This window comes from Pelobates fuscus, chromosome 6, assembly GCF_036172605.1.
Source record: "Pelobates fuscus isolate aPelFus1 chromosome 6, aPelFus1.pri, whole genome shotgun sequence".
Taxonomy (NCBI): Eukaryota; Metazoa; Chordata; class Amphibia; order Anura; family Pelobatidae; genus Pelobates; species Pelobates fuscus.
In genome coordinates this window covers 153,719,954-153,745,343 of record NC_086322.1, presented here as the reverse complement: position 1 = coordinate 153,745,343, position 25,390 = coordinate 153,719,954, and the positions used below count along the sequence as shown (strand labels likewise).

At 40.6% G+C, this 25,390-nt stretch overlaps 1 protein-coding gene across 1 annotated transcript in view; it reads right to left on the bottom strand.

Moving 5' to 3' along the window:
* The window catches only part of LOC134614521 (UPF0462 protein C4orf33 homolog), a 113,968-nt gene extending 96,635 nt beyond the window's left edge, over nucleotides 1–17,333 (bottom strand). The window contains exon 1 of the mRNA XM_063458434.1: nucleotides 17,233–17,333. The gene's annotated coding sequence lies outside the window, so the exon portion shown is untranslated. The remainder of the gene's footprint in view (nucleotides 1–17,232) is intronic.
* Nucleotides 17,334–25,390: the final 8,057 nt, after the last annotated feature.

Sequence of the window (25,390 nt, the reverse complement as noted above, 5' to 3'; positions counted from 1 at the left end):
CATAGTCCAAAGGCAGCAGGCGGGCAGCCAGGCTTCTCCAATGCAATGTGGCGAGATTGCTCTCATCACAATTATATTTAGACTTGTACCTGGGATTATTTTCTTTTTAATACCAGTTTTTTTTTTTTAAATAGAAGCCAAACTGGAAAAAAATTTGATTTATTAATGATTTTGACATTTTAATATAATGGTGTCAGGATTATATTGATCCAGCACACAGAATAGTTTCACAATCTAGAACTGGCCGGACTTAACATACCCAAGAATAGTTAGAAAACTAGCAGAGGTCAGGGACACAGAACGAGACACAGCAATAAGGAAAAGCCAAAAGTCAAGGGTACCAGAAATCAGGGAAGTTAAAATGAAGCCAAAGTCAAAAACCAGAAAAACACGATAAGGAACACCCTCTTGGATAACCATCTGAGGGAAACCACAACAGGGCATGGAATTAAGGAATAAGTGAGTTTAAATAACCCTCTTTCAGATCCGATTGGCTGTACCTAGCCCTTGACCCCAAAATGTGCATGTGCGTCTTTTGCAGGGCGTCACCCACACGTCGACGTTGTCTTTACCATGGACGGACGTGGGGCTATATAATTGCGTGGGTCCGCTTTTTTCCTTGACATTATTTCTCTTTTTATTCTGAATTTTTTACCTGACCAGATAAATGTAGTAAATGATAATTGTATTAAATCCAGCCAACTATCTGGGATCTTTAAAGTAATCATTCTCATAATATATGAAAATTTCGGTACAACATATGCTTTCAGGGTATTTATTTTCTCCGACCATGACATTTCCAAGGATTTCCATTTTGTTAAAATGTATTTCTTTAATTTTCTTTAATTAGCGGTAATATATTGAGTTCCAACCATTTCCTTGGGTTTTTTGAAATGTTTATGCCTAAGTAGTTAAAATAACTTTTGACTTGTTTGAATCCATATTTAAATTCTATTTTGTCAATATTAGTTTGGGATATATTTAGATATAATGCCATGGATTTTTCCGTATTTATTTTATACTTAGAGAATTGGCTATATTCATGAATAATATTCATAACATATTCAAAGAGACTCCCCAGGCTTCTGAATGGTTATCAATACATCATCGGCATATAACTTAATTTTTTGGGTGTAGTAATTTCCAAAGCCTATTATGGCCTGGTTAGATCTAATATCTGCTGCCAGAGATTCAATCGAAAAAATAATCTATAATATCGGTGATAACAGGCAGCCCTGGCGAGTGCCGTTTGTGATCCCAAACCAATTGGATTTAATAGCAGGACCCACAGTTCTACCTCGTAGGTCTCTGTATAGTGCCATAATAGCTCCAAGTATCCCTCTGGAGAATCCAAAAGATGTCCAGGATTCCCTCAGAAAGGCCCAGTTGACCCTGTCAAAGGCCTTCTCTGCACATGGGTATGCACTCATCTCTAGCCTGTTCCAATATCCCAATCATATTTCTTGCATGGTTAGTCGAAAGTCGTTCTGGGATAAACCCCACCTGGTCTTTATGTACTAGATGGCCAATAACCCCCTTCACTCTATCTGACGGTATTCCTGCATAAAGCTTAATATCTTCATTTAATAGAGAGATTGGGCGATAGCTGACTACTCTCTCTGTGTTCTTTCCAGATTTTAATATTGGGACGATATTGCCCTTAAGCAACTCCTCTGGGATTTTAGCTTTAGATATAAATTCATTAAAAGTAGACCTCAAACAAGGTGATATTTCAGTTTTAAATAGTTTATAGAAAATCCCCGTAAAACCAGTCTGGCCCTGGTGCTTTGTTAGGATTCAGTAATTCTATCCGTGTATGTATTTCTTGTAAAGTATTTGGGGCATTTAGTTCATTTAGTTGTTTCTTCGAGATCTTTAGGATGTTCTTATTTCTAAAGAAGTCCCTAGGGTCTGTTTGGTTACAAGGCAAATTATATAACTGATGATAATAATCATTAAAGGCCATCCCAATCTTCTCTGGTGATAGACATGTCTCATCTTTATATATAATTTTAGAAATACAGCAGAGCTTTAGGTACTTCATGAGGGTGTGAGTTAGTTGTCTATATATCTGACTATATGTACAGTTGATAAGACATACTATACCATTGTCGGTCTATTTTTGTTCCCTTTTTGAGGATTTCTGTTCAAAATGTTTCTTGCCCCAAGGAGAGTACGTATACATATATACATATATATATATATATATATATATATATATATATGTATATATATATATATATATATATATATATATATATACTATACCACTGGGTCATTGCAAATATTAACTTCACCAGTGGGATTTTTAGTTTTATTTGGCACGGTTTATCACTTGTTGTTTTGTCACAATTTTGGTAAGCCACACAAGGTTTGGGAATCCTTGTAGATTTACTGCTGCCTATTAATTTATATCATAGTGCCTATATCTGTTTTTCCTCTATCTTTTATTGTCTCAGGCATTCCCTTAGCAGTTCATCTTTCTATCATGGCCAGCATGACAAGTTTTCAAACAATTTGACCTACACAGGACCGGTGCTAGGATTTTTAGTTACACAGGCGAAGATGCATTTTGGTGCCCCCCACCCTCGTTTAAAATAAGGTTCATACAAACACAGAAATAATCATACAGAGACATACAGACACAGACAGAGACATACATGCAGGCATATAGACATACATACAGAGGCATACCGTCATACAGAAACATACATACAGAGACATCCAGGCATACAGACACATACATACATACAGGCATACAAAGACATACACGCATACAGAGACATACCGTCATACAGACACATACATATATACAGGTATACAGAGACATACAGGCATACAGACACATACGTACAAAGACATACAGGCATACAGACACATACATTTGTACATACAGAGACATACAGGCATACGGACACATACATTTGTACATACAGAGACATACAGGCATACAGAAACATACAGACACATACATGCATACAGAAACATGCATACAAAGACATACATGCATACAGAGACCTACATACATACATACATACATACATACATACAGAGACATACACAATTACATACTAGTTCAATCTTGTCCCCTGGATGCATGCTGTCTGGCTCCTTGGAGTCCTGTCCTGCAGCCCAGCCCCATCACAGGGCGCCAGCCGCGCTGTGTGGTACACAGGGAGCAGGGATATGATGTCATTCATATCCTCGCCCCCTCCAACACATGGCGGCGGGCACCTGGTCGCAGGGGTTGCAGGGCTGTGACCCCTGCGACCGCGGTATGTACGCCAGTGCATGCAGAGGCACACACAATTAAAGGACCACTACAGACACCCAGATCACATCAGCTCAATGAAGTGGTCTGGGTGTCAGGTCCCTCTAGTTTTAACCCTGCAGCTGAAAACATAACAGTTTCAGAGAAACTGCTATGTTTCACCGAGGGTTAATCCAGCCTCTAGTGGATGTCTCACTGACAGCCGCTAGAGGAGCTTCCGCTATTCTAAAACACTGAACGTCCATAGGAAAGCATTGAGTAATGCTTTCCTATGGGCGGTTTGAATGCGTGCGCGGCAAGAGCATTCGGAGCTGAGAGGCGGAGGGATCCCCAGCGCCAAGGGAGTCCGGCGCTAGAGAAAGGTAAGTGCTGAAGACACACACACACTCTCACGAACAGATGCATACACACCAGCTAACAGACACACACATTTACTGACAGACACACTCAGCGACAGACATACATACACACTCACTTACAAAACATACACTCTCACTGACAAACACACACTCACTAACAGACATCAAACAGACTCACTAATACACAAACAAACACACTCAGTAAGAGACACACAGTAACACACTTACTGACACTCACTAGCAGACACACTCACTGACACTCACTAGCAGACACACTCACTGACACTCACTAGCAAACACACACACTGACACTCACTAGCAAACACACACACTGACACTAGCAGACACACTCACTGACACTAGCAGACACACACACTGACACTAGCAGACACACTCACTGACACTAGCAGACACACTCACCGACACTAGCAGACACACTCACTGACACTCACTAGCAAACACACACACTGACACTCACTAGCAGACACACACACTGACACTCACTAGCAGACACACACACTGACACTCACTAGCAGACACACACACTGACACTAACACATGTTTTTTTTTTATTTAATCCCTCAGCCTCCTTACCTTTTTGGAGTGCTGAAGGGATTCCCTGGGGTCCAGTGGTGCTGCTGGGCTCCTGGGCTCCTTGGCTGGCTGGCTCCCTCCCTGGCTGGCTGGCTGGCTCCCTCCCTCCCTGGCTGGCTGGCTGGCTCCCGGGCGGGCGCGAGGGAGCACTCTCCCATGTGTGCTTCCTCTTCAGCTCCCTCGCGCACCGCGTAGGGATGCCGGCACCGGAAGATGACGTCATCTTCCGGCTCCGGTATCAGTATGCGGCGCGCGAGGGAGCTGAAGAGGAAGCACACATGGGAGAGTGCTCCCTCGCGCGCCCGCAGAACCGGGCGCTCGGCCACGCTACAACAGGTCGTCGGTTGGAGGGGAGCGCAGTGCGCTTCCCTCCTTCCGGTCAGCCCGATTTTGCGCCCCCAGGGCCGGTGCGCCCTAAGGCGGCCGCCTGGGCCGCCTTATGGTAGCGCCGGCCCTGGACCTACAGTAGCTCTTCCGTGTAATCGGACCAGACTGGCTAGTCTTCATTCCCCTTGAGCGCCCATGACCTTGATGCCAGATCACGAGTTGTCATTCCTTGCACCACTTTTAGTAGGTACTAACTACTGCATACTGGGAACACCACAAAATACTTGCTGTTTTGGAAATGTTCTGACCCAATCATCTAGCCATCACTATTTGGCCCTTGTCAAAGTCACTTCACCTGTCTGAAGTTTTAATGTTGTGGCTGATCAGTATATACAAAAATCCAATTGCACTCACAGTTCCTTCTATATTCAGAAAATCCTTTATTGTTCCATGTTCCAATAAATCACACAAACTAGTTATGTAGTCCTGAGGTAAGTCCCCAAGTGGGACTGAAATGTTGACCTGTTCCATTTTACTTCTTACCACACAGTAATGTGAATTATTGGAACATGGAACAATAATTAATTTTCTGGATATATATAAAAAAATAAATAAACGTGAGTGCAGTCAGTTTCTTGTATATTTTATGTATTGGATGTCAAAAACTAGTACCTGGGAAAATATATGGCATTTTAAGCAGGAGTGCAAGGACCTAAAAGTTACTCAACACTGCAAGCCACTGCATATTCACCAGGAGTGGATTTGTAGTCACCATCGACAAATTTTCACTAGACAATCGCTAGTGGTGAGTAAAAGGTTTGATATATATATATATATAGTGTGTGTGTGTGTGTATGTATGTGTAAGTGCAGTGTTGGAATATCCTTTAAAACAGCTAGCTAATTATAACAACTGGCAAAGCAGTGTTTAATGGATATTAAAATGTCACGGCTGGTATTTAGATAATGCAGATATGAAATCATAAGCCATGTGTGTTAATATGAATTCTGATTCATCTTAGATCAGTTATTAGCAGGAGAGAGTGTATCATGTGGATACAACGCATAAATTAGCCATGGATGAGCTGCAGGCAAACTCTTTGCAGGACAATACAGTGAATCTACTTTACTTAGAGACATCAGTTCAAAGCAAAGTGTTTAAACAGAGATTTGAGACCACTGCATACAGTAATATTTAAAAAGCATAAATCATGTGATCACAATTGTATTCTGTTGGATACTTACTACAGAGATATCATTAATAAAACATTCACACTCTGAATGTACTGAGGGACCCTACTGTTGGGTCCCTACAACGGTTACAGTGCATTCTAACATATGAATGTATTTCATCTTAATAAATAGACACGTGCATTCGTTTTTGTACGAATACGATTTCATCCAAACATTCAAGTTTTTTCGTAAATGTTTACTAAAATTTAAACGAAAGCCCTACAAACTAAATATAAACGAAACGAAAGGGCAAATGTGATTGCATTACCTTTTCGTTTCGTTCGTTTAATAGACTCCATGCTGCAGGGGAATTAACCCCCCACAGCACAGAGAAATAACAGTGCATATGCTCGACAAAAAAAACAAATTAAAGAGGGAGCCGGAAGCGCTACCAGCTCCCTCCTTGTAATAAATAACTGCTGCTCGCTGTTTAGGTGACATGCCCCTACTACATGGGAGACCTGGCACAGGCAGGGGCATGCGGCAGGATTTAACCCTCGCAAAATGTCCCTTGCAGGGGAGGCAAAGAATACAGAACTTTGATAACAAGAAGGTAGAAACCGCATAATTGTAATGGACAAAGAGGGAATTGGGGTACACCCAGATATTGCTTTTCACAGGAATGGTGCTGCCATAGTCAACAAAACTGATTTAGCACCCCACCCAGCCCCCCAGATTCAGAGGTCCCTTTGAAGGTGACCATAGGAAAATATATATTTGAAGAGGCTTTGGATAGTAATGTCCTGTTAATTATAATTTTCATAGAGCAGATATAGGATATGCATTGTGAGTATATACATAAAAGCACTATCACTTTAATTGTTTAGTTTTGACACTGGTTTTATTTGAATTGCATTTATCACATTCATTTTGAATTATATGTATTCAAAATGCTATTACAACAGATTATTTAAATCCACTTTAGCTTATGCAGCACTAGCACTACTTAATTTGTCTCCCATGTTGTAGGAGCTACCCATATTGGGTTACTGTGTAGTAGTGGTGGGCTTAACACAATATGTCCATATGATGGAACCAATGTGTTTGCTAACATAGGTGATTTTAAGTAGCTTTTTAAATTTGAAACCTGTATTTTCATGTGTACGCTGCTCCTTAATCTAAAAATGAAACAGAGGCATCCCAAAAACAGCTCAAGGTAACAACAAACAAACAGTGCACATCAATCCATATTTTCAAATTACAGGATAATGTAACTCGGGTAGAGCAAAGAAAGTCCAGGACAATATCCAGAGGCTGATGTGTTTTGTTAGAGGACTATGGGTAATGTACAAAAGAGAGCAAAGTAGTAAAGGGCAGGCTCCCAAACCTGGGAGAGAACAGGGAAGAGATGGGAAACGCAGGGGAAAGAGACAGGAAAGGCAGATACCAAAGATTAAGAGGGATCAAGACAGGCAAAGGACTACCTACACTCTCCACAGCTCCAGAACCTGTCTCCCCACTTTCCAGGTGACCCCTATCTAAGAATTCCAGCAAAGGGGCCCAAGTGACACATACCCTTTTAATACATGCTTACATTTAGGTTTATTTGCCAATTTGTAGCTGCTTGCTAGATAAAATATAATCTATGCTCCATTTTCATGTAGTGCATACTCGACTAGAGATGTATCCAAATTAAATTGTTAGCCCTTGTCTGTATTCACTAATTTTATAATTATAGCGAAGAAGATAAATTGAGCCTCTGATGTTCTCCAAATCATGGTTGGCAGGTTATTTATTTATTTAGGTTTAGTGATTTGTTATTGTAAATATTATTTAGTAAGGTTAAAGGTTAACCATGACTGATGATAGTACATGCTTATAACAAGGTAAACATACGTATCCCAAAAGAGTCAGTTGTGCCCTGAAAGAGGGTTAAGTTCCCTTTCTGCGTGACCCCAAGAGGAATTACAAAAATATTTTCTCCTCGTAAAACCTTACAAACAACACTGAAGAAAAGGGAAAGGCAGCATCATAGTTAATTAGTTTAATTGGTGGGCCTTTGATGTGTGAAAAGAGCAACATTAGAGAAATGGTTTTGAAAGTAAATAAGAAACTGAAATAAGAAGTTCAGTTTTGGAAAGACCCAGTAGCATGGAATATGCTTTTAGACACAAAATAATGGCATTTAGTGACTCATGTGAGGGGTGCTTTGGGTAAATAAGAGGTAGCTGTATCTGAGTCATCAGCCTACAGATGATACTGAAATCAAACGAAACAAAGGTTTCCAAGAGAGGTGGTATAAACAGATAATAGAAGAGAAACATAAAATGTGACGGCAGATAAGAACCATTCAACCCATCTAGTCTGTCCAATTTTCTAAATACTTTCATTAGTCCCTGGCCTTATCTTAAAGCTAGGATCGCCTTATACCTATCCCACGCATGCTTAAATTCCTGCATTATGTTAACCTCTACCACCTAATGGTAGGCTGTTCCATGCATCCACTGCCCTCTCTGTAAAGTAATACTTCCTGATATTATATTTAAACCTTTGCCCCTTTAATTTAAGACTATGTCCTCTTGTTGTGGTAGTTTTTCTTCTTTTAAATATAGTCTCTTCCTTTACTGTGTTGATTCCCTTTATGTATTTAAATGTTTCTATCATATGCCACCGTCTCGTCTTTCCTCCAAGCTACATATCTTAAGATCCTTTAACCTTTCCTTGTAAGTTTAATCCTGGATTCCATGAACCAGTTTAGTAACCCTTCTCTAAACTCTCTCCAAAGTATCAATATCCTTCAGGAGATATGGTCTCCAGTATTGCGTACAATAGGGATGTGCATGGGCAACAAATTTGGTTTGGCACTTACAAAATTTGGGACTTTGGCACTTCCGAAATGCAAGACTTCGGCACTTTGTGACTTTGGCAATTCCCTAACCCTAGCCCTACCCCTAACCCTGCTAGGGTTAGGGTTGGCTTTAGAGGTTAGGTTAGAGTTAAGGGAAGGGTTAGGGTTAGATTCCTGTCATCATTCCCTTAATTTTTCCTCCCATTTAGCTGTAAAGGAACATACATTTACATTATGTCTACCATATTGTATAATCTTCTTAGGACATTGCCAAGTTGATCATCCTGTCCCTGGATTTTAACCCCTTTATTTCATTCCCCTATGGGTTCGGGACATTGCCTTCTCCTTCGTTTTATTTTTCTTTCATTCTCAAACCGAACAAACTACCAAATGACCAGACCACCCGTATGTGGAGTGTGCCATTCATTAACATCTATCACCTCCTTAGCACTTCTAAAACCGCAGGCGTTCTAAGCAGTCGGCTGGGTGATCGTCATTCGGTAAACGAACACGTGGCGGCAGCCATCTTTAGTCGCGAACACATACAGCGGTGTTTGGTCGTCGAGTGCATGGAACTATAATCGGACACCCGACGGCGCGAACACCGCTGGGACTTTCATATCTACCTATGTTCATCTGGATTCATATGGGAAGAGCAGCGTTCGGAGGGAGCACGCTCCCGATCAAGGAACATAGACTGAGCCTACCCACGAGCCCCTACGTTCAGTATTTTGACTGTATTGTGTCTTCCCGAAAGAGACCGACCGTACAGCCTTATTTCACGGAACTCTTTTGGCCAGGAACTTCGTGTGCAGTCGGTCAAAATGTAACCTCCATGGAAATATCGAACCCCTGAACCGATCTGGGTGATCTTTGCATATGTTGGTCCCCCAGATCGGGGCTATCATGGGATGTAACCTTTGTGGGATTTCCATGGGTTTTGAGGGTACTTTTGGGGTATTGCTAAAATGGATGTTATCTGGGTCTGGAGATAATTGAGTCAATACAGTTCATGACTCAATTATCTCCCGGGCACAGGGGAGGGATTATCTTATTCTGTATGGGAGTGTCCTGGACCTGAGAGCCAATGTAACTGTGTGTTTGTTTTTACTGTAGTCTACTCACAGGTCCAGAGGGGAGTGCCCCTTGCATGGGGATTGACATAAAAGGCTGTGTGGCGCCATTAAAACCAGTTGTCTCACAGCATAGAGCCTCGTCTATCTTTTGCTTGGAGTGCTAAATCACTAGCCCTTGTAAGAGCTGTTCCTGCTTTGCATCACAGCATCCCTCCCACTAGAGGGAAAATAACATCTCTGGCGGCGGACCTCTTGATCTCAATAGGGAACAGTGGGAAGGGGAAAAGGAACACGAAGGGACCTCCATCATGCCACATGTCCTGGAGCTTAGGGACCGCATGGAGCAGTTGGCTATGCTGGTAAAGGACAATCTTCAGAAGCGACAGAAGGTTTGGTACGATAAGGGTGCATGACAGCGTACATTCCAGGTGGGGCAGAAAGTCCTGGTGCTAAACCCTACCAGACAAGACAAACTTCAGGCAGGAAGACAAAGCCGCCGTATGTGCCCCAGTTACAGAGGACCCAGACAGTCTCCCCCTCCCCGATCTACTAGAAAGGGATGCTCAAACTGATCTTATCAGTCAGGTGAAGCTAGGAGATAGGTTAACGGAGGCAGAGAGGGGCCAGGCTCGTCAGTTATTAGAAGGTAAGCAACAGGCCTTCTCCCAACACCACTCTAACAACCCACAAAGAAAAGAGCCCCGGGCAAGCCCCACCTAGACAGTCCGTATCCCTGAAGCAGTCCGAGAGGGAATGCGGAAGGAGATACAGGAAATGTTACAGCTAGGTGTCATCAAACCCTCTGAAGTCCGTGGGCCTCCCCGGTAGTCGTTGTACCTAAGAAAGATAAGACCACCCGGTTCTGTGTGGACTACTGGCGATTAAATGACCGGACTGTTACAGACATCTACCGGATGCTCAGAATAGATGAACTGTTAGTTTGCATAGCCAGGGGGCGTTATCTGACTACCATAGACCTGTGCAAAGGCTATTGGCAGATACCCCTGGCCGAGGAGGCTATACCCAAGTCAGCTTTTGTCACCCCATTTGGCTTGCACCAGTTTAGAGTCATGCCATTCCGGATGAAGAATGCCCCAGCCACCTTCCAGCGCATGGTGGATAGACTCCTCGATGGCTTCCAGTAATTCGCCTGTGCGGACCTGGATGACATTGCAATCTACAGTGAGTCATGGGAAGAACACTTATTACACATAGGGACAGTACTGGATCAGATTTGGGCTGCTGGCCTGACTCTGAAGCCAAACAAGTGCCATGTTGGCATGGCAGAAGTCCAGTATTTGGGCCACCAGGTGGGGTGTGGAAAGCAGCGACCAGAACCCGCTAAGATTGAAGCAGTCACTAACTGGCCAACACCCCGTACGAAGATCCAAGCATTGGCCTTTCTGGGTACTGCTGGGTATTACAGATTTTGTACCCGACTATAGCACCATCGCCAAACCCCTGACTGACCTGACAAAGAAAAGCTTACCTAGGCAGGTCCTGTGGTCTCCAACATGTAAAGCCGCTTTTCAGTCACTAAAACAAGCCTTAACCCCTTAAGGACACATGACATGTGTGACACGTTGTTATAAGCAAATGCCCATATTCCCTTTTATTCCAGAAGTTTGGTCCTTAAGGGGTTAAAGGACCACTATAGTGCCAGGAAAATGTACTCGTTTTCCTGGCTCTATAGGGTCCTTGGGTCCCCCTCACCCTCAGGGCCCCCCTCCCGCCGGGCTCTAGGGGGAGGAAGGGGATAATCCCTTACCTTTTTCCAGGGCAGGGCTCCCTCGGTGCTGGGGACTCTCCTCCTCCTTTCTCGCATTCAGCCAGTCTCATAGGAAAGCATTCTTAATGCTTTCCTATGGATGCTGGTGTCTTCTCATTGTGAAAATCACAGTGAGAAGCGTGGAAGCGCATCTAGTGGCTGTCAATGAGACAGCCACTAGAGGCTGGATTAACCCATTTGTAAACATAGCAGTTTCTCTGAAACCGCTATATTTACAGCAGAAAGGGTTAATTCTAGATGGACCTGGCACCCAGACCACTTCATTAAGCTGAAGTGATCTGGGTGCCTATATTGATCCTTTAAGTAATGCTCCTGTCTTGGCTGCCCTAGTTCCTAACAAGCATTTAGGTCCAGAGGGGAATGCCCCTTGCATGGGGAGTGACATAAAAGACCGTGTGTGGCCCCATTAAAAGCAGTTGTCTCACCGCATAGAGTCTTGTCTCATGTTTGTGGGAAAAAGCAACAACAGCTGTCTCTCTTTTGTTTGGAGTGCTAAATTACTAGCTCTTGTAAGAGCTGTTCCTGCTCTGCATCACAGCATCCCTCCCACTAGGGGGAAAAGAACATCTCTGGCGGCAGAACCCCTCTTCCCATTGGGGTGGTCGCCACACAAGTATTTACCGATATATCCAAAATGATCTAAACGGCACATACAATGCCAGATGGGAGTTGGCAATTAAATATTTCTCTTCTTTTACGTGATATATAGAGTATAAAACGAAAAGGGAAATAAGGAGTTTAAGTTGTATTAGCTGTCTAGTCAATAAGTCCCCTTATAGCCTTCTTGGAGATCTATGCAACAATGGAAATATGATGTTTCATGGCATACTTTTTGTTTTGCTTTACTGAAAATGACATTCACACTAAATTCATTAAGTAGAAAAAAGTCAATATTGCTGATAAACTCACAGCCTGAAATTTTACATCACCACTTCTCGGGAAAAATACTTCTTCTCCCACTTCTTCTCCCACTTAATGAGCGAGGTGAGATTTCTTATAGCTTTCTTGCCATTGAAATAAACATAAATTAGAAATTAAAGTAAATTAAAGTAACAGTGACTTACTTTAAATACCTAACTTCCTCTGATTAGATTCTCACTAGAACTGAGTAGCAAGTGTGCTAAAGGTATTTTAAAGAAAAAAGAAAAGGAAAAAAATTCACAAAACTTCAAAAGAATCACAAAAACATTTGTTTGGTTTGTTTGTTTTGTTTATAACTAGCAGTGCTGTATTGGAGCCAGAGAAGGGGGATATGATAAAGCATAATTTATCTGCCCCCACACCATTTTTTACCCCGCCCCCCCCCCCCCCCACGTTATGATATCACAATGTCCCACCAATTGCATTCGCCCAAGTCATGACATCACATATGTCCCATCCCTTTTTACAATATTTATATTAATCCAAAGATTCTTCACATTAATGTACACATTCATGCACACATACAGTTGCAAGATAAAGTATGTGAACCCTTTGGAATGATATGGATTTCTGCACAAATTGGTCATAAAATGTGATCTGATCATCATCTAAGTCACAACAATAGACAATCACAGTCTGCTTAAACTAATAACACACAAAGAATGAAATGTTGCCATGTTTTTATTGAACACACCATGTAAACATTCACAGTGCAGGTGGAAAACGTATGTGAATCCCTAGACTTATGACATCTCCAAGAGCTAATTGGAGTGAGATGTCAGCCAACTGGAGTCCAATCAATGAGATGAGTTTGGAGGTGTTGGTTACAGCTGCCCTGCCCTATAAAAAAAACACACACTAGTTCTGGGTTTGCTTTTCACAAGAAGCATTGCCTGATGTGAATGATGCCTCACACAAAAGAGCTCTCAGAAGACCTACGATTAAGAATTGTTGACTTGCATAAAGCTAAAAAGGGTTATAAAAGTATCTCCAAAAGCCTTGCTGTTCATCAGTCCTCGGTAAGACAAATTGTCAATAAATGGAGAAAGTTCAGAACTGTTGCTTCCTAGGAGTGGCCGTCCTGTAATGATGACTGCAAGTGCACAGCGCAGACTGCTCAATGAGGTGAAGAAGAATCCTAGAGTGTCAGCTAAAGACTTACAAAAGTCACTGGCAAACATCCCTGCTAGCGAACCTACAATACGTAAAACACTAAACAAGAATGGATTTCATGGGAGGATACCACATAGGAAGCCACTGCTGTCCAAACAAAACATTGCTGCATGTTTACAGTTTGCACAAGAGCACCTGGATGTTCCACAGCAGTACTGGCAAAATATTCTGTGGACAGATTAAACCAAAGCTGAGTTGTTTGGAAGAAACACACAACACTATGTGTGGCGAAAAAGAGGCACAGCACACCAACATCAAAACCTCATCCCAACTGTGAAGTATGGTGGTGGGGGCATCATGGTTTGGGACTGCTTTGCTACGTCAGGGCCTGGACGGATTGCTATCATCGAAGGAAAAATGAATTCCCAAGTTTATGAAGACATTTTGCAGAAGAACTTAAGGCCATCTGTCTACCAGCTGAAGCTCAACAGAAGATGAGTGGTGCAACAGGACAATGACCCAAAGCATAGAAGTAAATCAACAACAGAATGGCTTAAACAGAAGAAAATACGCCTTCTGAAGTGGCCCAGTGAGAGTCCTGACCTCAACCCGATTGAGATGCTGTGGCATGACCTCAAGAAAGCGATTCACACCAGACATCCCAAGAATATTGCTGAACTGAAACAGTTCTGTAAAGAATTACTCCTGACCGTTGTGCACGTCTGATCTGCAACTACAGGAAACGTTTGGTTGAAGCTATTGCTGCCAAAGGAGGTTCAACCAGTTATTAAATCCAAGGGTTCACATACTTTTTCCACCTGCACTGTGAATGTTTACATGGTGTGTTCAATAAAAACATGGCAACATTTCATTCTTTGTGTGTTATTAGTTTAAGCAGACTGTGATTGTCTATTGTTGTGACTTAGATGATGATCAGATCACATTTTATGACCAATTTGTGCAGAAATCCATATCATTCCAAAGGGTTCACATACTTTTTCTTGCAACTGTATAGCCATATTCACACATTCACTTATTTGATTTGTATTGAAATCATGATTCCTGAGGTTCCATGATTTGCTGCTGTGATCACATTCTTCACTAACTGCACAACTCCCTGTAGCTCTATGCTGATGCACAAGGGCAGAGGGGACACACAGACGCTGCACCCTTGTAGTGTGCTACCTAGCATGATGGGCTGGATTTAGCAGCCTTCAGTGTGCACTCGGCATCGGCAACCAGCAGATGGAGTCTGTGAGTAATGGCTGTGCAGCGGCCATGGGCACCCGGCCTGGGAAAATCTGTTATTTTTTAATTTTATGTGAATGTTTATTAAAATGTTGAGTTGATGTGTGGTGCGTTGTGTAGGTGCGGGGTGGCCGTAAGAGTTTTAGCTATGTGTGAGGTGCGTGTTGTGGCTTTCTGTGCATTTTGTATAAGGCTGGCTGTGTGTAGTGGAATAGGGACTGCCATGATGGGATAGGGGTTGTAGTTAGGGATAGGGGCTGCAGTAGGGTATAGGGGCTGAAGTTGGGAGTTATATGCTGAAGTGAGGGGTCAGGACCTGTAATGAGGGTCAGGGGCAGTAGAGGGAAGTCAGGATATGTAGTTGGCTGTTAGGGGCTGTAGTGGAGGTTCAGAACTTGTAGGGGGTCAGGGGCAGTACTGGGTGGCTAGGACCTGTAGTAGGGGGTTAGAATCTGTAGTGGGGGTCAGGGGCAAAAGTGGATGATTAGGACCTGTAGTAGGAGATTAGGCGCTGTAGTGGGGAATAGGACCTGTAGAGTGGGTGATGGTCAGTAGTGGAGAGTTAGGACCTGTAGTAGAAGGTTAGGCGCTGTAGTGGGGGTCAGGGGCATTAGTGGATGATTAGGACCTGTAGTAGGAGATTAGGCGCTGTAGTGGGGAATAGGACCTGTAGAGTGGGTGATGGTCAGTAGTGGAGAGTTAGGACCTGTAGTAGAAGGTTAGGCGCTGTAGTGGGGGTTAAACCTGTAGTGTAAGTCAAGGTCAGTAGTGGAGAGTTAGGACCTGTAGTGGGGGGGTTAACGGCTGAAGTGGGAGGTTAGGGAATGTAGTGGGTTAATAAAGGCCTGGTGGGAATTGAACAGATAATTAAACAAAACGTTAAATAATGTTTCTTCCCCCTCCCCGAGGTTTGACTTGGGAAAGGGATGGGGATCTTTGTTTTCTGGTGGTCCAGTGGGAAATGCAGAATGTCTACATCTCCAACAGTTCCTTCCAGGTGGCAGCCAGCGTTAGGAACTGTATCAGAGCGTTGCTGTAGTAACCTCTCATACAGTAGAAAGAGCAGCGCTTAGCCTGGAAGTACAGACCAAGTTCTCCTTTCTCAGCGTCTTCCTGACAGTTCATTCAGCAGCCATCGCTCCATTGCTGCGCCCCCACTGAGCTGGCGCCTTAGGCACTGACAGAGGGACTCACACGTGCCTCACTTCTTGGTCAGGCCCTTACTAATGTATTGGCTGTGATGTTGGCCCTGCACCCATGTAGTCAGCTATTGGGTAACCTTGATCATCTGGCCAAATGGTCTGTAAAATATTCTGAAACTCAAGGTGTCAATCAGCCCCTGAGACTGGTGCCCATGTGAGGTGTGAACATACCTCACAACAATGTGTGGGGTGGATATGGGAAGTCACAGATAACCCAGGATGCTATAGAACTTGGATAATTCAACTACAGGTGAATCGTCTAAAATGATATAATTACAGTCCTGTTAAACCATTAGGCCAGGATATACAGTATGAGATAAAACATAACACATTTTCTTCAGATCTATAATTTGCTTGCAGTTCAGAAAGCACTTAGCATATCTTAAAGAACATACTGTATAGATAACAGTGTCCCTTTAAAGGAAGAAGTAAGAAGAAGTGCTGAAGAGATAAAAAGAATAGAATTAATACTGATTGCCAGATGAATGTTCAAAGCATCAAGCATCAACATACACAAAGGGTTCAAAGAAGACTTCTCTATGGCCGAATAACACATTAATTCCCAGATCTCACTTTACGCATTTCACCAAAAGCTGACAGGATCCTTGAGAATTCCTGGTGCCACAGTCTCCTCTGGCACCTCAATTTTTCACTGCCTAAAAAAATTAATCTGTTTATACTTGAGTCTATTCCTTAGTATAACAATGATGAATTAGCCAAGGAGCCTAGATGACTTTCAAAATGCTATTTATCTTGACAAAATAACAATAAATTCAATTAGATGCAGGTAGTGATACTGAATTCAACTAATTGCTTGGCAACTGATTAAAGATGCCACTGGCTCTTTTGACAATTCTAATGAAGAAATTTATAGCAACTGATTAATACCATGCTAAGAAGATGTTCGGGAACAATTTGCAGTCAGATAGTTTTGATTTAGGATGCACACTCGAGACAGAAGGTCCTTCAGAATAGTCCTTTCTTATTACAATAAATTTGGGAGACATTTAGGCTGCTGGTTAATATTTAATTTAGGTATTTCAGAAAAAAATAACCTTTTGAAGCAATGCATGCTCTGAAAAATACATGCAATATGATGTAAATCTTGTATTGCTGGTTGCAGAGATAGGTTTTTTAGGAGTTAAAGAAAAGATACACAAGCGCACAGAAAAAAAAAATATATATATATATACTTTTTTTCTATAAGACTAAATGTCCTCATACACTAAAACTAAAATACACAAAAAATATGATTTAGAAAATTACTCTGAATAACGGAAATAATAGCATGCATGATCATTAAAATTGTTACCTCTAGAATCCTTTTAAGTGTTGAAAAGAAATGACAAGGCCGTGAGCGCAGGTATAAATGAAATACTTAAGAATCCAGCATTATAAATAATGTGCTTGCTGTAACATCCATTTGTCATGCTGAAGTTATGGGTAACATTAAACATTGATCTCATTATCTATTCAGGTATGCTGACTTGAATGTATGAAACTTGTTAAATGATTTCTTTGCTGACACCAATTTATTAACCATTAACATGTCTTGTCCCGTGGGTATGTCAGCCGCCGTGACTCGTGACCTCTTTTGGAGGGACACTAATAAATTGATAGCCACTATTACTTGATTTTACATTAGCGGTTTAAAATGTGTGTTCAAAGTTTTATTAAAACCTTCCCTTGGCTATTTTCTAACTACCAAAGCATAGTAATTGTAACTGGACCACCCTCACATTCCCCAATTAATTTGGTGACAAACAGAAAATACTGGAGGGCTTTGGGGAAAGCCTAATCATCCTTCTATCAAGGTTTGCTGGGCTTTAATTAAAGCACCTATAAATCTGTATCCTGACAAATTTCTTAATAAAAAGGAAGAAGCGGTACTCATTGCTAATCATTTCCACTAAAAGCTGCTATTATGCTGGGTAGTTCTGACCCCTTCAGCAATCCTTCTATAAGAGATATTCCCTGATGACTCTCTCTGCCATTTTAAGTGGGTAAAGAGAACTTGATATCTGTTAGCTCGATCCTTTGGGTAGGTGAAGAACAGCATCGATGTTAAATGTAATCCTTGCTTAGTTCCTATCAGGTGGACTACTGAAGACGGCTGTTACCATAATATTGATATCATTACAGTAGAAGGTGGAGAGACAACGTTCCACTCAAGAGCTACGATTTCCATGTGGAATCAGAGATCATCCACACAGATGCCAGATTGTGAAAGGCCAGAATATGTAAAGATAGTGGCAGAGACCTCAAGAGTACTCCTGCAGATAACAGATAATATGCAAACAGACAAGATCATGGTTCTAGATGATTAATCTCTAGGACTTTCCATAGACTTTGTTGGTCTTCGGTTGATTAAATTGTAGATATTGACAGCCAATCCATCATATGTATTGAACTCTCTGCTAATCATTTGTTTGTGTTTATGTTTTTCTTTCACTTCCCCTATGTCTTATTGACTTTAAAAAAAAATGTAAAATTGATATTTTTTCTGTCAATGTTAGCTTAGCACATAGCCGATTGTTATAATGTTACTTTAGAGGGACACAATAGGCAGCAATTGTCCTCATAGTGACAGTGTAGTTTTAACCCTGCAATGTAAAACATTGCTATTTTGTAGAAACTGTAATGTTTACTTTGCAAGGTTAAACATACTTTTATTTGTTGCGCATGAGTCCCTTATACTCCTCTATGAGGAGCTTTGAATTGTACCTTCTGCGAGAGAGACAGAAGATGTCACATATAGCAGCACCAAGGGAGTCTTAGCACAGTAGAAAAGTTAATTGAAAAGCTTTTTTTTTTTTTTTTTAGTTTTTTATTGAAAAGTGTAACAATGTAACAATGACCACTGGTCATGATCAATTACATATAGAAGTCCGAGATAAAAGGCCAAATATGGTAACTGTAATGTAAAGAGACATATACATCATGCCACAATACTCTGTACCATATACATATTCATATACAAAACTCCAGCACTTAACAAAAAGTATAAAAAAAACTGCAATATGCATAGGTGCTAACCCACGCAAACATAAATAAACATAACTGTCTGCACTCTGAGGACCTGCAAAAGAGTCTTTACTAATACATGTCCAAAGATTGACGTTTCCCCCCTATAGGTCTTGATAATTACCCTATAAGGTGGAAACATAGATTTTTGGACATTTATTGGCAAGACTCTTTTTTGGAAGTCCTCTGAGTGCTGCCAATTACCGGTAGTATGTTTAAAAATAAATATATATATATATATATATATATATATATATATATATATAATTCCACGTCACAATTTGAAGCACTATTAAAGCTCCATATAGATAGTAGGATCAAGAAAATATAATATATAGGTGCTCACTAAAATAACAATATGTAAGGCAGCAGTGAACCAGCAGGAATTCCCAATACCTGCTATTAGTGACCAGAAATACAAAAACAGAGTGGTAAACTGTGCCAAAGAAGTATTGAAGATAAATAGAATATTACAATAATATATACATACATACAGGACATCCAATGGTATGGTGGTGTATATAACCCTCAAAAGAAATAAAATACAGAACTATAATAGTGCAATATGTTAATAATAAAATAACGTAAATGAAATGGATAAGAGTCAGTTGAAGGACTAACTCACACTTTCCAGAGCTACTTAGAGCTCTGCTGTCTAGCGCCTGGACGGTACAATTCCCGTCTTGGGATATGAGGAGCGTGGTATAATACAGTATCCAATTTTCCTCGATCGTATATGTAGAAAGAATAAAAAATAGAATGCAATGGTATAGTATGTACAGTACAGTGGTAATATATTGAGCCCCACTACTAGATATAAATGGAAGCTGCATTTTTTGTGTTTAGAAGACTTCAAGTGGTATTTAAGAGATGGAATGTTTGTGCGCCCAGGACATACTTGAAAACACGATAAATCTCAATGTATCATTCCTGGTAAAATATTTTATATATAAATAAATGTATCATCTAATATAAAAATCAGATTACACAATGCTTTTTATAATCGAGACCCTGGTGAATCTGATTGGGAGGATATATGGGAAGCTTCACTGAAAAGCTCTTATTATTCACTTGTATTATTTATTAAATGTCTGTTTTGCCAGGAATTCAAAATTAATTTTAGATTTTAGGTTAAAATAGCTATGATTTTGCAAGTCAGTTATATTTCAATTTTGGGTTTTTAACCTTTTCATTCCCATGAATACATGTGGATTTAGAGTGCATCCTAAGTATTTTGAACTGATTGTGTCGAAGCCCAAGATTATTTTTTGTTTACTACAAACAATGGAACTTGTTTCTCTCTGTTTGTATTTGAAATCTAAATTATCCCAGACCTCAAGGGTTCTCCGCAAGGCACCTGATTATATGCAAATGAACAAACTCATTGCCTTAGATAATTAAACCCTTGGACTTCCCATTAAATGTGGTCCCCAAGGTTGTCAAGGGTTGATTACGGTGTAGAAAATGACACCCTATCTATCATGTGCATTAAACAAAGCATACCGCTGCCTCTCTTCCTCTTTTTCTGCTTGACATGTTTCACAAAATATAAAACTGACATCTACTTTCTATCAGCGCTAGCTTGACATGTAAGTCTTAAGCATGATGTCACTTTATATAAAGAATTATGCACAAATTCCAAACCTAGATGGATTTTACTGCATTGTCACATAAGAACCATTAGGATTTCTCCTGTCCATATAATACACCTGGTTTACCTTATGATGTTCTAACACATTGACATTTTTTTTTTAAATTTAACTTTACTTGTAATGCGTCTTGCCAGTCTCATTATTTAAAATGAACCTGCCATGATAGGTTAAACTAAACCTATATTATAAATATATTAGCTCATTAAAGGACCACAATAGGCACCCAAACCACTTCAGCTTAATGAAGTGGTCTGGGTGCCAGGTCCATCTAGGATTAACCCTTTCTCCTGTAAGCATAGCAGTTTCAGAGAAACTGCTATGTTTACCTATGGGTTAATCCAGCCTCTAGTGGCTGTCTCAATGACAGTCGCTAGAGGCGCTTCCGCGCTTCTCACTGTGATTTTCACAGTGAGAAGACGCCAGCGTCCATAGGAAAGCATTGAGAATGCTTTCACTGTGGAATGGCTGAATGCGCGCGCGGCTCTTGCCGTGCATGCTCATTCATCCGATGACGGGGAAAGGAGGTGGAGAGTCCCCACCGCCGAGGGAGCCCGGCGCTGGAGAAAGGTAAGTGTTTAACCACTTCCTCACCCTAGAGCCCGGCGGGAGGGGAACCCTTACGGTGGGGGGGGACCTAGAGACCCTATAGTGCCAGGAAAATGAGTATGTTTTCCTGGCACTATAGTGGTCCTTTAAGCAAGAAATATAAAAAGGATTATTTACCTGAATGTGACTGCTAGGAAATTCAAAGTAAATTCAATGTGAATTTTTAATTTTAAGCCATTATAGTCCAACTCTGCCTTCAGTTTGGGTATTTTGGTTTACAATTTGAAATTCACTTTGAATTCACTTTAAATTCTGGACAAGTCACAATTTCGTGAATACTGCAGATAATTTATAATAAAGCTAAATCATACGTTAAAAGGTCTTACGAACTATTATGATTTGACTTCCTATCTGTCCAGTGTGCCAGCATCGTCATTGTCAAATGTCCCACATCTTTATAACACCCAACCTCTGGTCCAGGCTTGCTACTACACCTCTGTACAGAGATTGGCCCTGCTATATATCACCATCATAATGGAGTGATATTGGTCACTTAGATCTTATAATCCCACAGCAAGTGTCAGATGGGCTTGTCTAGAGAGCTGCACTCTGACAGATAGCAGGAGAACCACCTGTAACCTTTTGGAATAAACATCTCTGCAGATAATTGATTGACAAATGGCAGAGGGGGCATTTAAAAAAAAATACTTTATATTAAAATCTAAACACTTGCAATCATCAAGTATATAGTTACTAACAGTTTAATAAAACCCTAGCAGTGAAACCAGGCTGCTTTCTGGTTAATTGCTAATGATAGTTAAAGGGACACTATAGTCATCTGAACAACTTTAGCTTAATGAAGCAGTTTTGGTGTATAGAACATGCCCCTGCAGCCTCACTGCTCAATCCTCTGCCATTTAGGAGTTAAATCCCTTTGTTTATGAACCCTAGTCACACCTCCCTGCATGTGACTTGCACAGCCTTCCATAAACACTTCCTGTATAGAGAGCCCTATTTAGGCTTTCTTTATTGCAAGTTCTGTTTAATTAGGATTTTCGTATCCCCTGCTATGTTAATAGCTTGCTAGACCCTGCAAGAGGCTCCTGTATGTGATTAAAGTTTAATTTAGAGATTGAGATACAATTATTTAAGGTAAATTACATCTGTTTGAAAGTGAAACCTGTTTTTTTTTTCATGCAGGCTCTGTCGATCATAGCCAGGGGAGGTGTGGCTAGTGCTGCATAAACAGAAACAAAGTGATTTAACTCCTAAATGACAGTGAACTGAGCAGTGAAATTGCAGGGGAATGAGCTATACACTAAAACTGCTTTATTTAGCTAAAGTAATTTAGGTGACTATAGTGTTCCTTTAACCCCTTAAGGACACATGACATGTGTGACATGTCAAGATTCCCTGTTATTCCCGAAGCTTGGTCCTTAAGGGGTTAACACTGGACCGGATCACATGTTTATCCTTTTAAAATTTATAGGAAAATCTGAAAGTATGTATATTCAAAAATGGCCATAGATGTTTTTAATGCATGTAATTAATTGTTACAAAAAATATGCCTTTCTTAAAATTCACACAAATATTTTATTACCTGCAGAACTAGCCACTAAACAAAATTAAGATCCAGCTCCTTTTTTTTGTCCAGAATTTGCTTCCTTGTAAGTGCTGGGAATTTCCCAATCAAATACAGGGGACACATCTTCAGAAAGGTGGCTAAAAATGTAGGCATTTGTATATAAAGAAAAATAAATCATAATTTAGGGTTATTAGTTCAAGTACTATTATTAAATATAAATGTTTAGGTATCCACTAAACTAGCAACTTTCTATTCAAAGCCTGAAATTGTTATCAGGCTCACCCAACTATTGGATGAGGTTGATTGGAGTTATATTTTACATGAACTACGTATATCTTTCTATCCCGTTACATGAGATGTACATTTTACATTCCACCACCCCCCAGCCTGGATCTCACTGATTGATTATGATAGAAGCTGTAATTGAGCAGGGGCAGGCACACTTGTACTTAATTTGATGGGAGCTGTAGTTAAGTGGGGACAGGGAAACACTTGGAACATAAATTCCCAACAGGATGGCTTGTGATTTTTCTTATTTCCTCTGGCAAAAACCATAAACCGGCTAATATTTGTTTTTTCAGAATTTATCTTTCTAGGGTCTAGGGAGCTAGAGAGAAAAACAATGCCGAGAGCTAGGTAGCAGGCATCATAAGATATCAAATATAGCTGACCTGGAAAAATTCTATAAGCAAGGGAGCATGCAGTAGAAGAGGTCAAACTAGCCGAACTAGAACAATTCTACAAGCCAGGTAGCAGGCCGTAGAAGAGCTCAAACTGGAAAATTCTCAAACCTAGCTGTGCTTTTGGTTCAGCTACCGTGATCCTAAATGTGAAATACACTTTGAATACTCGCATTAGTAAAAAACCCATGTGTGTGTATATCTCACCCAGCAATGAGCCGCCTTGTCCAAGGTGACTGGGATTAGCCCACTGTGTGTGCTGTTAGTCCAAACACCAGATGCAAAAATGTATATGGCCATCCACAAAGAAAGTATTCCAGAAGGCTGATTGAAAGCCAAGGAGGGCAACACTGCATTCAGGGAAAAGTATTTTATCTTCCTAGTGACCACAATCTCTGCTTCCAGAATTCTAGCTATAATTGGCTGCTGACACAACCCAGTGGATCCATTAAATCAAACAACTTTATGTCCAACAAAAAAAAAAATGGCTTGTGCACAAACATACCTCTAAAATTGAATTTTCTTCATTGATTAATGAATACAGAAGGCTGTAATGGTTATGGTGCTTGGAGTGTTTCTTTGCGCCTGGCAATTCCATTAATTGGAATTTTAAATGATGTATAATTTCTATACAACAGTTGTGGAGATGAATCTGATTTCTGACAAATGAAAAGTCCGTATTTTCACTTTACAGATGAATATATCTATTAGTACATACCTGACAGGTAATTTTCGATGGAGATGAGATGCTAAGCACTCTACAATAAAACTTAAAATCAGCAGAGTCTTCATTTTGAAACGGATTGATAAATTCCAGCGTCATAGTAAATTGTACTTGTATTTATACCCCAAGTTTACTTGTTTAAGCCAATTATCTGTTAAGATATTTTGCTTTTTCTAATAGAAGGATTGATTAATTACAAGCATACCCTTGAGTACGTTCCAAACTGATAGCTTTTGAAAGTTGTGAGCTGTACATGCCATGATGAAGATATTAACACCTTTTATCATTTAAGACTTTTTTTTACCACAACTTCAATAGCCGCTTTGTTTTAAAGCAGAAAGTCAAAATGTATTGAAGGAACCTTTGTGTTTAAAAAAAAAAAAAAAAACAAGATCCAGCGCACTCTCCTATCTACTAAACAGCAACTTCAATGTTGACAGATTGTATTATTTTTTTTTTAAGTTTTTTCTAAAGGTTTTGATGATCATACATTGCATAAGCCTGCCACAACGTCAAAGTACCCCATCTTTGGCAGGTCCTACTCTCACAGTCTAATGTCTACTCTTATGTGAATAACTCACTTACTTGGAGAAAAAAAATCCTTCTCAGGCTCTCTACAGTACAAGGCTAAATAGGGACCTGAGATGAGGCACCTGTAACGGGGAGGGGTGCAAAACCAAGGAGTTGGCTAGACTCCCAAATATATATATATATATATTTATGAAACTTTTTTAAATAAAAAAAAAAAGAAACCATATAAGAGATATTTTGTGGAACTTTTTCAAAATGTATGCAGAACATGCAGAATAATGTACTTGTTTCAAAGTATATGGATATTTGTAGCATGTGAATATTTGTAATGTAGTCAAACCTTGCAAATCCAGCATCCTGATTCTTGTTCTTGTGTGAAGACTGTGCAAGTAAAACGATCATGTCATTGGTTCAACCCAAAGAGAACAGGCCCACCAGGAAAGTGTCAGGTCCATCCAAATTACAGGCAGGTCAGCCTGGCATGAATTCACAACAGGCTGTTTGCCAATAATTTAAGGTCAGCCCCCTGAGGGCAGACTCTACTGGAATCACTGTCTGAGGGCTCTTTGCAGGTTCCTGGTGCCCTGAATATAGTGCAAGCTCATCTAATCATGTGCTCGCAATATGCTTGTTGGGACAGTTCCCTAATTGGGACAGAGGGACAAAACCCCAAAATCAGTACTCTCCCATTGAAGTCAGGACAGTTGAGAGGTTTGCTGTAGTTGATG